Raw genomic sequence first — 15,308 nt, 5'->3', positions numbered from 1 at the left:
GGTTCGGCTCGACTTCAAATATGACCCTAAGAAGAAGGCGGAACTCCAGGGCACTACGGAGAGATTCACTGGCCTGTCCATCGTCCTTATTTGAAGAAGGGTCTCGAGGGAATTATCCTGTGTGATCTCACAAATAAGCTGTAGCTCGGCTCAGTCTCCAGGATCAACCACCCCCATGCAAAGCAGGCACCCCCTAGAAAATCTCTCCAACTTCAACAAGAACATAGTCAGCCACCTGTGAACCCCGGGGAGCGGTTCCAGCCCAATGACCTGCTTGAGAGCCACATGAGGCAGGGGCAGGTGTCTCCCCTGGCTCAGGCTCTGGCCAAGACCAAGGGGCTGCGTGTGGCATCAACTACATGGAAAAGCAGGAGCGGAACATAGATGATGCCACCTTGAGGTGGGCCAGCACATCATGGGCCTCCAGAGGGGCACCAGTAAGTGTGCCAGCCATTCAGGCATGATGCCATGTGGCATGAGAAGGCACATATGTCTACCTCTGCAAGGATCATGTCCTTCCACCCATGGGCCATGCAACCATCTGCCTGCAAAGGGCGACTGTTAATGTAAGGAATATTCAAACCTGTAAAGACTTTTTTTGAGTTTATTTGCACTAAACTGTCAACAATTGTCGGGGAAACAGAATCTCAATAGATTCAGATAATGCCCCGGAGAACGGCAGTTCTTGCCCTTGTTGTATACATTACAATGAAAGTGTTAGGGGCAGAAATAGAATATTGGGGACCAGCAACAATGATAAGAATTAGTAATCATGCTCTGATAACCATAATGGTTCCGTTCTGATTAGAGAAAGCATATTCTAACCTGGCTGAGAGTTGTACTCCTAGGGACACGGGAGCTAACATCGGAATGCAGTCCATCCCCGTCCTGAGAACTGCCTTCCATTATGGAAGACTAGAGGCCTGGTGCACAAATTCGTGCATGGGTGGGGTCCCTCAGCTTGGCCGGAGATCATGGCTGATCAGGGCTGCGGGAGATTGGCTGTGAAAGCTCACTGACCACCAGGGCACAGCTCCTGTATTGAGCATCTGCCCCCTGGTGGTCAGTGCACATCATAGCAACCAGTAGTTTGGTCCCTTAGGCTTTTATATATATAGACTAGGGGCCCAGTGCATGAAATCTGTGCACGGGGGTGGGTCCCTTAGCCCGACCTGCACCCTCTCCAATCTGGGAATTTGTTTGTCTTTGCAATCATATGAGCGAATTGTCTGAGACCCCAACCCAGTTTGGTTTGGTGCTCACAGAATAATAGAGGTCTTTTTTTTTTCTTTGCTCCATTGGTGGAGATTTCCTAGAAGTTACAGGATATCTTCCTTTTAATTTTTCCTCGACACTCTGACTTTACTTATGTCTCTCACCTTTGCTTTCCCTCCATCCCCACTCGTAACAGTAACTTGCTACAGGCTCACTTTGCTCTAGTGTCTAGGACAGTGGTTCTCAACCTTCTGGCCCTTTCAATACAGTTCCTCATGTTGTGACCCAACCATAAAATTACTTTCATTGCTACTTCATAACTGTAATGTTGCTACTGTTATGAATCGTAATGTAAATATCTGATATGCAGGATGGTCTTAGGTGACCCCTGTGAAAGGGTCGTTCGACCACCAAAGGGGTCTCAACCCACAGATTGAGAACCGCTGGTCTAGGAGATCCCATAATGTGTCTGCCACCAGAACTATGATTCCAAGGATTCCTGGTGCTCCCCGCGCTCTGGGCTTCCACTTCCGGTCCAGGGGCTGCCACCAGAACTATGATTCCCAGAATTCCTGGTGCTCCCCATGCTCTGGGCTTCCGCCCCCCAAGTCGCCTGCTCTCTGTCTGTTCTCCCGCTCTGCCAAGCCTTCCAAGCCACCCACTCCCCGCCCGCTCCCCTGCTCTGCCAAGCCCCCCGAGCCGCCTGCTCTCTGCCTGCTCTCCTCCTCTGCTCTCTGTCCAGCGGCTTGGGGGGCTTGGCTTCCTCAGTCACTGGGAGCAACCGAGGGAGCCAAGCTGCCCGCTCTCCATCCGCTCTCCCGCTCTCCGCTCTGCCAAGCACCCCAAGCTGCCTGCTCCCCATCTGCTCTCCAACTCTGCCAAGTGCCCAAGCCACCCACTCTCTGTCCACTCTCCCACTCAGCCAAGCCCCCCAAGCCACCTGCTCTCCTGCTCTGTCTCCATCCAGTGGCTTGTGGGGCTTGACTCCCCTGTCCACTCTCCCGCTCTGCCAAGCCACCCACTCTCCGCCTCCTCTCTTGCCCCACTCCCGGCTGCTTGGCGCCTGCATGCATGCGCACTGCCCACAGGCCCACCATGTTTGTTGGGTTAATTTGCATACTCACTCCTGATTGGCTGGTGAGTATAGTGGAGGGGCGGTCAATTTACATGTTTCTCTTTTATTATATAGGATATACAACCTGTGGCTGAAACAATCTAGTCCCCGAGGCTCCCACCATTTACAACCCCAGCCCCAGTTGCCTGTAATCTGGTCCTGGGGCTCAGAGGCTTGCGACCTCCCCTTTGAGAATAAACAGGTAATCTTTTCTGTCAAAGAAAGGAGTATAGGCAGCCTCTATTTTGGCTCCCTGACTTGCAGTTCCCCTGGGGGCGGCCATTTTGAAATAGCAAAGGTCAACCCCTCCCTTTTTCCTTTAAAATAGCCAATCACACAAGACTGGGAGCCTAAGCTCTTTAAATCAAGAATGAGGGACAGGGACTAGCCTGGTGGGCTCCTATGTGGGTCCAAGGCACAGGGAGGGGCTGGGACCATGAGGGTGGTGGCCCCCTGCAGCACCCACCAAAGCATCAAATGCAAGTGCCTCATTCCTGTGCCAAACTCCCCCTGGGCCCCCAGGCAACATTTCTCCTCTTGTGACTGTGGCTGCAGGGACTGCTGGCTCCCCCAGACCCAAGGTCCTGGTCCCTGGGAGCCCTCCACCCACCCCTGCAGGAATCGGGGAGCAGACAGGGGCTGGCCCCTTACCTTTCAGATGAAGATGGATGGGCCTATATACAAGTCAGAGCCAGAGGGTGTGAGACTCGTAGCCCATGGGAGTCATGGACCTGGGCTTCCCTGCAGTCCCCGTCCTGGACACTTGAGAAGCGGGGCACCTTTGCTCTCAAACCAATGGTCCAGTGGATGCCCTCCTCATGGTCACGGGCACCCAGGATCCCAGGGAGCTGGCCCTGGCCTGATGAGCCAGTATGACAGGCCTCTTCACGTGTTACATGTGCATTAAACAGGACAGATGCACCCACGACCTTGGTGTCAGGCTGTAGGTGAGCCCTGCCACCCACCCAGCTCAGCCTGGGAAAGATCCTTCCCCCACTCCTGGTCACTGGGAACCAGCGGGCATAGGGCATTGTCCTGGGCACTCCCCGAAGTGTGCTCCTCAAGTGTCCTGGCCAGGGTCCCCGTAACTCTCATTAACCAGTCACTGCTCCCCTCAGTGTTAACCTGTAACCTGTCAGGCTCCGAGGGAGGGTCTGTGTCCTTGGCATGAAGATCTCGCATGTCTTCTCTGCCTTAATGCCCCGTGGGTATTCGTGCCCTCCAGTATTGTAAAGTGTATCCAGTATGTAAATGAATGTTCCATACATCCTGTGTACAGCAGAGTTCTCTGCTCCCTCAATATCTCTATTCAGAGTATAATCTACTAACCTTGATTTTTTATTTTAAAAAAAGTTAGGGGATGCTAGGTGAGGGGGCAGTACCTGAAACCCGGAGGGAAAGGCTCATGGAGTGGGCAAGCACTGGCAGTCAAGATGAAGGTGAAGATACTGAGCCAGAACCCAGACAACTATGTCCGCGAAACCAAGTTGGACTTATAGAGAGCTCCAAGAAACTATGATCCTAGCTTACATCCTTTTGAGGTCCCAAGAGAATACGTGAGAGGTTTAAATGTTACCAAACAGGAATGGGTATTTGCAAAACCATTCCTTGCTTCTCTGGATGGTCACTGAGATGGAGTCAATTGCTTGGCAAAGTATCCAAAGAGCCTGGCTACTATCCTTTCTGGGGCATGTGTTGGAGAGGTCAGAATTTGAAACTCCACCAAACGAAACTGTATCCGTACAGTACAGGCATATGAAGGTTTTGTACGAGGAATATGTACTCGTTTTTGTGGGAGTTCTTTTTTTTTCTGTTGGTGATGACAAAACTGTGAAGCATGGGCAAATGGATGGACCAAGCTTTGGAGAAGAGGAAGAGCCATTGCACACAATATTAGGAAACACCGTGTATACAGAAACTGATCATCACTGGAAAGAAGAAATTTTTGCCGCATATGGACAGGAAGTAGACATTTGGGATGAACAGAAAACCAGTCCTATATGTTCAATGACCTGGGGATTTGACAGTATAAGTAGTGTTAAATTTAACCCAACTGAGACATTTCTCTTGGGAAGTTGTGCTTCTGAGAGGAATATCTATCTAATAACAGGGTAATATGCAAATTGGTCAGGACGCCATCACGTAATGACCAATCAGCAGGTTGCGTGTAAAGCAGGAGCAGATGGGCAGGAACTAGCAGCGTCGGTAGGCAGGGACTTGCGCAGCCTGGGGACTTGAGGCTCACATCCCCACCCCCAGCAACGGGCCCCGGGACATGAGGTTCATGTCCCCATCCCCAGCAATGGGCCCGGGACGTGAGGTTCACGTCCCCACCCCCACCAAAGGGTAAATAGCAATATTAAAATATTTCCTCTAATTAATTCCCTTTTAATGTGTACGATTTCGTGCACTGGGCCACTAGTAGTACTATATGATATGAGGCAAACTACTTCTCTGAAAAAGGTCATCTTAGATATGAGAACAAATACAATTTGTTGGAAGCCTTCATTTTTACTGCAGCAAATGAAGATTACAACTTATATACTTTTGTTATGCATGCACTGGACACTCCTGTGATGGTGCACATGGATCACATGTCTGCAGTGCTGGACGTGGATTGTTCTCCCACTGGGAAAGAGTTTGTGTCCACTCATTTTGATAAATCTATTAGAATCTTTCCTCTGGACAAAAGTAGAAGCAGGGAAGTATATCACACAAAGAGAATGCAACATGTTATCTGTGTAAAATGGACTTCGGATAGCAAGTACATTATGTGTGGATCTGATTAAATGAACATTCCTCTGTGGAAAGCTAATGCTTCTGAAAAATTGGGTGTGCTTACATCACAAGAAAATGCAGTCAAAGATTATAACCAGAAGTTGAAGGAGAAATTTCAACATCATCCTCATATAAAATGTATTGCTTATCACTGCCATCTACCAAAACCAATCCACAGCCAGATTCAAGAACAGCGCATCATGGAAGAAGCTCGCCGACAGAAGGAAGTGAATAGTCTCAAGCATAGCAAGCCTGGATCTGTGTTGATTGTGCCAGAGAAGAAGAAATACATAGTGGCAGTTGTGAAATAATATTTGGTATTCCTGCCAATACCGGCTTATAATTATTTGTTACATTTTGATTTGTAAACTCTAAAAATAAAAATACAGTTAATCCTTGAACAACATGGGTTAGAACTGGCTGGATCCACTTGCATGCAGATTTTTTTTCATTAAATATACAGTCATTTCTTCGTATTCCCGGGTTGTGCATCCATGCATTCAACCAACCTTGGATCAAAACAGTATTTTCTACTGGAGGTTGGGAATCCGTGAATGTGGAGGGCCGACCAAAGTTATATGTGGATTTTCGACTGCTCATGGGGTCAGCTGTACTAGCTCTAGTATAACAGATGGTTTAGTTATATTTGTAGAGCTTCACCATTGCTCATTTTAGCTACCCTGAAAAATTATCTGCAAAATGTGGTCTGGTAGATAAAACTATGCAACATTTGATCCTTGATCTGCTTTCTTATTTCCTGGAAGAATACAGAGTATTTGCAAACTAACTTATTTTTTCTGTTAGAAATAGCAAATATAATTTTACACTCTGATCTATTATAGACATTGTGCATTTAAATTTATGTTTAAGACCAAACATCTTTCGTATTATCTTTAATATTACTTTGAATAATTATTGCAACAATTCTTGGTAGGATTTTGTATAGCATATAAAAGAATTATGTCAGTACATTTTTCAATTGAATTTATTTTCTGTACTTTATGGTTGGCTTTTTGAAGCTTTCAAGATCAGCCTGCATTTATGTAACTTTCATAAATGATAATAATTATAATTATGGTCAAATCAAAATAATAAAACATCCTTTTTCTCAGAAAAAAAAGTGAGGGGCAGATGACATTTGTCAAGCATAAAAGCCTGAGTAGACCGCCCGCTCACTGTGCATTTGCTACCAGACCCTGTGCCTGCCCACCCTCCTGCAGGAGTAGATATTTGCCTTGCTGTCTGGCTCCTGAATATCCTTTGTGTTCTGCCAGGATCCCTGGTTTTGGGGGGCTTGCCTCATTTCTAACACCCCCCAGCCTGTATGACTTGTAATCTGTAATGGTTATACCATGCCTGTTTTCCCATGCCTGTAGTTCTTACTTTCCCTCATAATCTTTGTCCTTCTACCCAATGTGAGCAGCTGGCTCATGGGTAGAGGCAGAGCAGAGTTTTGTGGATGACCTGCTGCTCTCCAATTCTACCAAAATTATTGGAATAAACGTTTATATGATTCAACCCTGTCTCTGCTTAATTGGCTGAAGTAGTGACAGGCATCCGGGACCCCTTGGTTGTTTGGTTACAAAAGGAGGAGATGTAAGTGGATTACATGAAATCCATTGTTGATAGATTAGGGAGGTGTGAGAAAGAAAATCAGGGAAAACCTCTGGGATTGGATAAAAAGTAAAATGATAGACACATGCTTCTTTTACATAGTTGGGTACAGGATAGTTAACAGTCAACAATTAACAAGGTAATAAAATGAGGGATTCTGTGGTCTCCACGCTGGCACCCTGGCACATTGGTTATGTTCTGAGGGGTCCAGAAAAAGGGATGTTATAAGTTACCCTGACATTCCAAAGGTATATTATCTAGATGCCAAAAGGCAATAGGCACAGTTAGGATCAAAGTTGATCTTTGTCAGGGAATATACCGGCCTAGGACACGATTACCTACCATAGACTGCTTTTTAAATAAAAAGTTTAATTTCAGACCATTTTTTGTGGTTTCTTTATGTCTCTGAGTTTGCAAGGCCACTATGCGGGCTTTCCCTGAGTTAGGTTAGCATATGGACAATTTTCCTCCACACCACTAACAAGTGTGCCAGCCACATGGGCATGACAGCTCCCAGGAACCAGCGGTAAATCTATGACACCAAGCTGCACACTGCAAGTGTAACAACTCCTCCATGTCTCTGCAGGTGGGTTACATGCTGGGTGCCAACCAGAGTGGCCTGGGTAGGCAAACAGGAGCTCTGAGTGACTAAGGCAAAGCCAGACACCCACCCCCTCCATACATGTCCTTACTCCCCTGATAAATACTGCATTAGGAACTCCCCAGAAGCCCTGGGGCCAAGGATAGTGTGAAATACCAACTATGGACTAAAGGCAATAAAAATATCTTCTTTTTTCCTTTGGACAGCATGAGGAGAAATAAATCTCTTAAATTCAACTTTTCATCTAAGGTAGTGCAACCACTGCATATGCAGAAATCCATTGAGAGATCTTTGAATCACCTCTGTGGATACTAAGGGACATGAGAGATGGATGCAAATAAACATGAACTTGTGCTTACTACTTTCTTATGAGTAATAAAATCTTTTGTTAGGGGCAAAAATTGAATGTTGGGGACTAGCTATAGTTATAAGAAACATTAATCATGCTCTACTAATTGAGATTGCCTTATTCTGATTAAACAAAGGATATTCTAACCTGGCTGGGAGTTGTACATCCACGGACCTTGGAGTCATCTTTGGAATAGGGTCCATTCTCATTCAAGAACTGCCTATTTTCATGGAAATATTAACAACCTTGTTGCCCAAACAATGGAGTTCTGCCCAGTCCTCATTGCCCACTTCCCCATGCCTGTAATTCCCATTTTGCACACCCATTCTTATTCTTTTTGCTACTTCCCCATGTAATCTTTGTGCTACCCAATATAAGCAACTGGCCTCTGGGGGTTGCAGAGCAGAGTTTTGTGGATGACCTGCTGCTCTCCGATGCTGCTGGCAGCATTAGAATAAATACTCATATACACTGAGTAGCTAGATTATTATGACTGGCCAGATTATTATGGCCAGCCCATCAGTACTTCACTGACACTTCCAAAAATACTGAATATTGAAAACTTCCTAAGCAAATACTCTCAAGGTTTTATTATTATTATGACTTGCATAACTAATTCACTTCATTGTACTGATGGGGTCGTCATAATAATCTGGCCACTCAGAGTATGATTCAACACTGTCTCTGCTTAACTGGCTCAAGTAGTGACAGGGAGCCTGGACCCATTGGTTGTCTGGTTTCACTTTGTGTCTGATCCAGCAGTCCTGTTTCTTCTGTTACCATCCAGGAAGCAGTAACAGGCTAACTTATTAGCTGATAAGTAAGTAAAATGATAGGACTTTCACCATTCCTGAAGACTTTATAGAAGGTAATATATTCTTTCCCTGTTGATGTTCACATTTCCCAGAAATTACTGGAGGAAACACTGAGACTGAGTCTCTGCCAATACTGAAATGTGTAAGATTCGTTATTCTGATTTTTATTCCATTGAACTTGGGAAGTAAAAAAACAACCATTTCATTTTTCTCCTGCCAATCCCATTCCTATCATATATGTCTCATTTCACTTTGGTCATACACTCTTGATTCTCTTTTTCTGTGGAACTGAAGAAACTGTTGCAAGATCATATTAAGAGTCTCTTTCTTCATCCTCCTCAAACACTCTCTGTCTCTGGTATTTCATTTTCTGTTTCTCTATCCCCTCTCCTCATCTGTCCCATTCGCAGTATATGTCTCCTCCCTAATGTGTGTGTGTGTGCGGGGGGTGCCTTTGGAGCCCACCTTTCTCTTGGTCCCCTAAAACGTTTAGGATCTCATCTCTTGGCAGAGGGTCTAGGACAGCAGAGCTCAGGATATGGGTGTTTATAGGGAGAGGGAAATATTTTCAGGGAGTGTGAGGTGTTCATAATCAGTCACTCAGAACCAGTGACTACAGTGTCCAGTTGCTGGGACAAACACCATTCTAGATATTTCTGTGAAGGTACTTTTTAGATGTATTAACATTTAAATAGACAGTCTATGAGTGAAGCTGACTGCTCTCTATAATGTGGGTGGGGCTCATCAAATCAATCAAATGCCTTAAAAGACTGAGATCTCTCAAAGAGGAAGGAATTGTACATCCAGACTGCTTTCAAGCTTAATACTGCAATATCTACTCTGGATTTTGCAAATACCCTCTAGAATTTTCAGCCTATAGCTACATCTGAAAATTTCAGAATTGCCAATCCTCACAAAAGCCACAAAAGGTAATTCTCTGGATAAACCTGACAAATATATGGGGTGATGGCTAAGGTGTATTTCTGTTTGAAGTAATGGAGAGGTTTTAAAATTTATTGTAGGGATAAATACACAATTCCATGAATAGAATATAAAGCATTGAATTATACACTTTTAAGGGGTGAATTGTATGGTATGTGAATTATATCTCAAATTGGTTAAAAATATCTAGAACTGCAAAATATTTTAAGCATATTAATTAAACTTATAAAGATAACATCCAAGAAAAAATGATTATAAAAGATGAAGGTTGTTTACTTGATGAACAGAAATTGCAAATGAAACCTCAGCCATTATCTCTTCAAATATTTCACGCCTGATATCTCTCTCTCTCTCTCTCTCTCTCTCTCTCTCTCTCTCTCTCTCTCTCTTTCTCTCTCTCTCTCCCCTTTCCTCCCTTCTGGGATTCTAATTACATATGAGTGTTAGAATTTTTTAAAATATTATTACACATCTCTGGATGTTCTGTTTTATTTAGGGTTTTGTTGGGGGGGGGTTCCACTCCTTCTGCTCTTTTTATTTCAGTTTGGATCATTTATCTTGACTGTGTCCAATCTACTATAAGCAGGTAAAAGTAATTCTTTATCTTTGATAGTACACTTTTTTTACTTCCAGCCTTGATGTCTTTTATCATAATTTCTATCTTCCTGCTGAAATACCCCATCTGTTTTTGCATGTTGTCTACCTTTTCCACTAGCTTTTAGCATGTTAATGATAGCTATCTTTTTTTATTCCTTCTCATTCTTTTTATTTTGGTTTTTATTTGATTTTTTAAATGTTGACATTTAAATGTTTATTATCACTAAAGAAGCTTCTAGTGATTATATTATCTGAGCCTCTCAAGATTTTTTAAATTTTATTTTTCAATTACAATTTACATACAATATTATTTTGTATTAGTTTCAGGTGTACAACATAGTGGTTAGAACATAATCATTTCCTTTACAATGTGGTCCCTTCTCCCCCTATATATCAAGTAGCTATCTGGCACCATACATAGTTACTCCAATATTATTGACTATATTCCCTATGCTGTACTTTTATATCTCTGTGATTATTTTTTTACCACAAATTAGTACTTTTTAATCCATTCACCTTTTTCACCCAGGCCCCTAACACCCCTCCCCTCTGGCAATCATTAGTCTGATCTCTGTATTTATGAGTCTGTTCTATTTTGTTTGTTTATTTTGTTCTTTAGATTTCACATGTAAGGAAAATCATGGTATTTGCCTTTCTATGTCTGACTTATTTCACTTAGCACAATACCCTCTAGATCCACTTATGCTATTGCAAATGGTAAGATTTCATTCCTTTTTATGGCTGAGTGATATTCCACTGTATATATGTACCACCACTTTTTTATGCAGTAATCTCGTGATGGGCCTTTGGGCTACTTTTATACCTTGTCTATTATGAGTAATATTGCAATGAAAAATGGGATGCATATAATCTTTTTTATTATTGGTTCAGGTTTCTTCAGATATATACCCAGAAGTGGAATCACTGGGTCATAAGGCAATTTTTTAATATGTGTTTATGGATTTCAGAGAGGAAGGGAGAAGAAGAGATAGAAACATCAGTGAAAGAGAAACATTGATTGGCTACCTCCTGCACACTCCCTACTGGGGATCGAGCCAGCAACCGAGGCATGTGCCGTGAATGGGAATGGAACCGTGCTCTCTTGGTGCGTGGGGTGACACTCAACCAACTGGCCTGGCCATTTTTAATTTTTTGAGGAACCTCCATACTTCTTTCCATAGTGCCTGCCCCAATTTGCATTTCCACCAATAGTGCACTAAGGTTCCCTTTTCACCATATTCATGCCAACACTTGTTGTTTGTTCATTTATTAGCCATTCTGACAGATCTGAGGTGATATCTCATTGTGATTTTAATTTGCATCTCGCTGGTGATTGGTGATGTTGAGTGTCTTTTCAGATGTCTATTGGCCATTTGAATGTCCTTTTTTGCATAAGTGTCCATTCAGGTCCTCTGCCTATTTTTTTTTAATATATTTTATTGATTTTTTACAGAGAGGAAGGGAGAGAGATAGAGAGTTAGAAACATCGATGAGAGAGAAACATCGATCAGCTGCCTCCTGCACATTTCCCACTGGGGATGTGCCCGCAACCCAGGTACATGCCCTTGACCGGAATTGAACCCGGGACCTTTCAGTCCACAGGCCGACGCTCTATTCACTGAGCCAAACCGGTTTTGGCTATTTTTTTAAATTGGATTATTTGTGAGGACTTGGGGGTAATGAGTTGTGTGAGTTCTTTATACATTTTGGATATTAACCTCTTAACGGATAGATCACTGGCAAATATCTCCCCCCCCCACCCCCCCTCCCCACTTAGCAGGTTCTCTTTTCATTTTGTTGGTTTCCTTTTCTGTGCAAAAACTTTTTCATTTGATGTAGTCCTATTTATTTTTTGGTTTGTATGTTGTTTCCCTTGCCCAAGGAGTTATATCAGATAAAATATATATATTGCTAAGGGGAATGTTAGGTTTTACTGCATATGTTTCCTTCTGGGAGTTATATAGCTTGAGACATTTAAGTCTTTGATCCATTTTGAATTTATTCTTGTGTATGGTGTAAGAAAGTGGTCTAGTTTCATTTTTTGCATGTATCTGTCCAATTTTCCCAATACCATTTATTAAATAAACTCTCATAACCCCATTGTATACTCTTTCCTCCTTTGTCATATATTAATTGACCATATGGGCATGGTTTTATTTCTGGGCTCTCTATTCTGCTTCATTGATTTATGTGTCTGATTTTATACTAGTACCATGCTATTTTCTTATACTACAGTTCAATATCAGGAAGTGTGATACCTTCAACTTTGTTCATCTTTCCAAAGATTGCTGTGGCTATTCAGAGTCCTTTGTGGTTTCACATAAATTTTTAGATTATTTGTTCTAGTTCTGTGAAAAATTACATTGTTTTTTGTTATAGGGATTACATTAAATTTATAGATTGTTGGAGCAGTATGGGTGTTTTAACAACGTTAATTTGTCCTATCCATGAGCACAGTATATGCTACTATTTATTTGTATTTTCTTCTAATTCCTTCTTATAAATTTCTTAGTATAGGTCTTTTACCTCCTTGGTTAAATTTATGACTAGGTATTTTATTTTTTGAAGCAATTGTAAATAAGAATTTTTTCTTAGTTTCCTTTGCTGATAGTTTATTATTGGTGTATAAAAATGCAACCAGAGAGAAACCAAGATGGCGGAATAGGTAAACACCGGAAATTGCTGCCTCCCACAACAAATTCAAAACATACAACTAAAAGACAAAACGGACATCATCCAGAACCACAGGAAGGCTGGCTGAGTGGAAATTCTACAACTAGAAGGAAAGAGAAAAGCACACTGAGACTCAGAGGAGGTGCGGAAGTGCAGAGGTACAGAGGCACACGCGGCAAGGGCTGGCAACTGAGGACGCTGCTGTCTTTTTGAATCGGGAGGGAGTCACAATTCCCCGACTACTCTGAACTCCAGTTCCGGGGGAGTCTCTGGGGACCCAGAATCATACAGGGAGAAACTGGACTGTCTGAAAGCGGGAAGAACTCCGAACTTGAAGGCAGCTTTCTCTCAAAGGTGCTTGCAGCGATTACCAATTACCGATTACCAGGACACTGAGAGGCGGGGCCCCTTAGGGCGGGCCTGAGGATCAGCCATAGCTGCTTGCTCCACCCTTTGATTCCCTGAGATCCCGCCCCACCCAGCCTGCAGCAGCGGCTTTTGCATATGAATGCCCTGGCCCTTTGCAACCTGAAAATTACCTAACAAACTGAAGCTGGGCCAGACAGACCCAGAACTTCCAAGAGAAGGCCCAAGGCCCCACAGCAGCTTGCATTGCTTCACAGCTGGACCTCATTTGGGCACGTCCAAACCCGAAAGAAGGAAGGGGAATCTGCATATCTCTTCATAGCTCCTGCTGGGTAGCCTCAGGCAGAGGCTAAATTAGCACCTCCTTAGATCCAAGAGCCAGTGTACCCAGTGGTCAGAGTGGGACCATCCAATTACAACTCCTCAGATCCATAAGGGACACACTCAGGGGACAGACACAGTGAGCACCAAAGCCCCACTGAAGCAAGTCTTGCTTCATAAGGGTGTCTTCAGCACAGAAGTTCTCCCACCGTAGACACAGCTGACTCTCATGGCCAATTGGCCTGGAGGTCAATTCCTCCCAGTGATACCTACAACAATCAAGGCTTAACTACAACAAGACTGTGCACAAAGCCCACAAAGGGGTGCACCAAGAGTGTCTAACTCAGGTAATTGGGGAGGCTGAGCCACTGGGCCTTATAGGACACCTAGCACACAAAGCCACTCTACCAACACATGGAAGCATAAAAAATGCAGAGACAAAGAAACAGGTCACTGATGACAGAAATGGAGGAAAGCAAATGACTGGATATAGAATTCAAAACCACACTTTGAAGGTTTTTCAAGAACTTTCTAGAAACCACTGATAAATTTAGTAAGAACCTCAAAAAGACTGGTAGGACCACTGATAAATATAGTGAGACCCTCAAGAAATCTAGTGAAACCCTCGAGGTTATGAAAAAGGACCAACTAGAAATTAAGCATACACTGACTGAAATAAAGGATATTATGCAGAGTTCCAACAGCAGGCTAGAGGATCGCAAGAATCAAGTCAAAGATTTGAAATATGAAGAATCAAAAAACACCCAACCGGAAAAGCACAACGAAAAAAGAATCCAAAAATATGAAGATAGTGTAAGGAGCCTCTGGGACAGTTTCAAGCGTACCAACATCCGAATTATAGGGGTTCCAGAAGAAGAGAGAGAGCAAGATATTGAAAACCTATTTGAAGAAATAATGACAGAAAACTTCCCCTACCTGGTGAAAGAAATAGACTTACAAGTCCAGGAAGCACAGAGAACCCCAAACAAAAGGAATCCAAAGAGGACCACACCAAGACACATCATAATTAAAATGCCAAGAGCAAAAGACAAAGAGAGAATCTTAAAACCAGCAAGAGAAAGAAACTCAGTTACCTACAAGGGAGTACCCATACAACTGTCAGCTGATTTCTCAACAGAAACTTTGCAGGCCAGAAGGGAGTGGCAAGAAATATTCAAAGTGAATACCAAGAACCTACAACCAAGATTATTTTACCCAGCCAAGCTATCATTCAGAACTGAAGGTCAGATAAAGAGCTTCACAGATAAGGAAAAGCTAAAAGAGTTCATCACCACCAAACCAGTATTATATGAAATGCTGAAAGGTATCCTTTAAGAAGAGGAAGAAGAAGAAAAAGGTAAAGATACAAATTATGAACAACAAATACACACCTATCAACAAGTGAATCTAAAAATCTAGTGAATAAATAATCTGATGAACAAAATAAACTGGTGATTATAATAGAGTCAGAGGCATTGAAAGGGAGTAGACTGACTGTTTGGGGGGGGGAAGGGGTGTGGGGGATGCGGGAAGAGACTGAACAAAAATCGTGCACCTATGGATGAGAACAGTGGGGGGTGGGGGTGAGGGCGGAGAGGAGGGTGGGAAATGGGTGGAGGGGAGCTATGGGAGAAAAAAAGAGGAACAACTGTAATAATCTGAAAAATAAAGATTTCATTTTTAAAAAATGCAACCAATCTGCCCTAGCTGGTGTTGCTCAGTTGATTGGGTGTCATCCCATACACCAAAAGGTTGCTGGTTCAATTGCCTGTCAGGGCACATGTCTGCGTTGTGAACTCTATACCCAGGGGGTGTGCAGGAGACAGCTGATTGACGTCCCATTGATGTTTCTATCCCACTCTCCCTTCCTTTCTGAAATTATTTTTTTAAAACATATTTTTAAAGCATTTTTAAATATTTATT

General features: G+C 43.1%; 1 pseudogene; it reads left to right on the top strand.

Annotated features, from left to right (window-relative positions):
• Positions 1-3,762: 3,762 nt before the first annotated feature.
• Positions 3,763-5,418, top strand: LOC102433912 (annotated as a pseudogene).
• The last annotated feature ends 9,890 nt before the right edge of the window (positions 5,419-15,308 follow it).

This window comes from Myotis lucifugus, unplaced genomic scaffold (assembly GCF_000147115.1).
Source record: "Myotis lucifugus unplaced genomic scaffold, Myoluc2.0 scaffold_236, whole genome shotgun sequence".
NCBI lineage: Eukaryota > Metazoa > Chordata > Mammalia > Chiroptera > Vespertilionidae > Myotis > Myotis lucifugus.
This window is presented reverse-complemented; position numbering and strand designations above follow the sequence as displayed.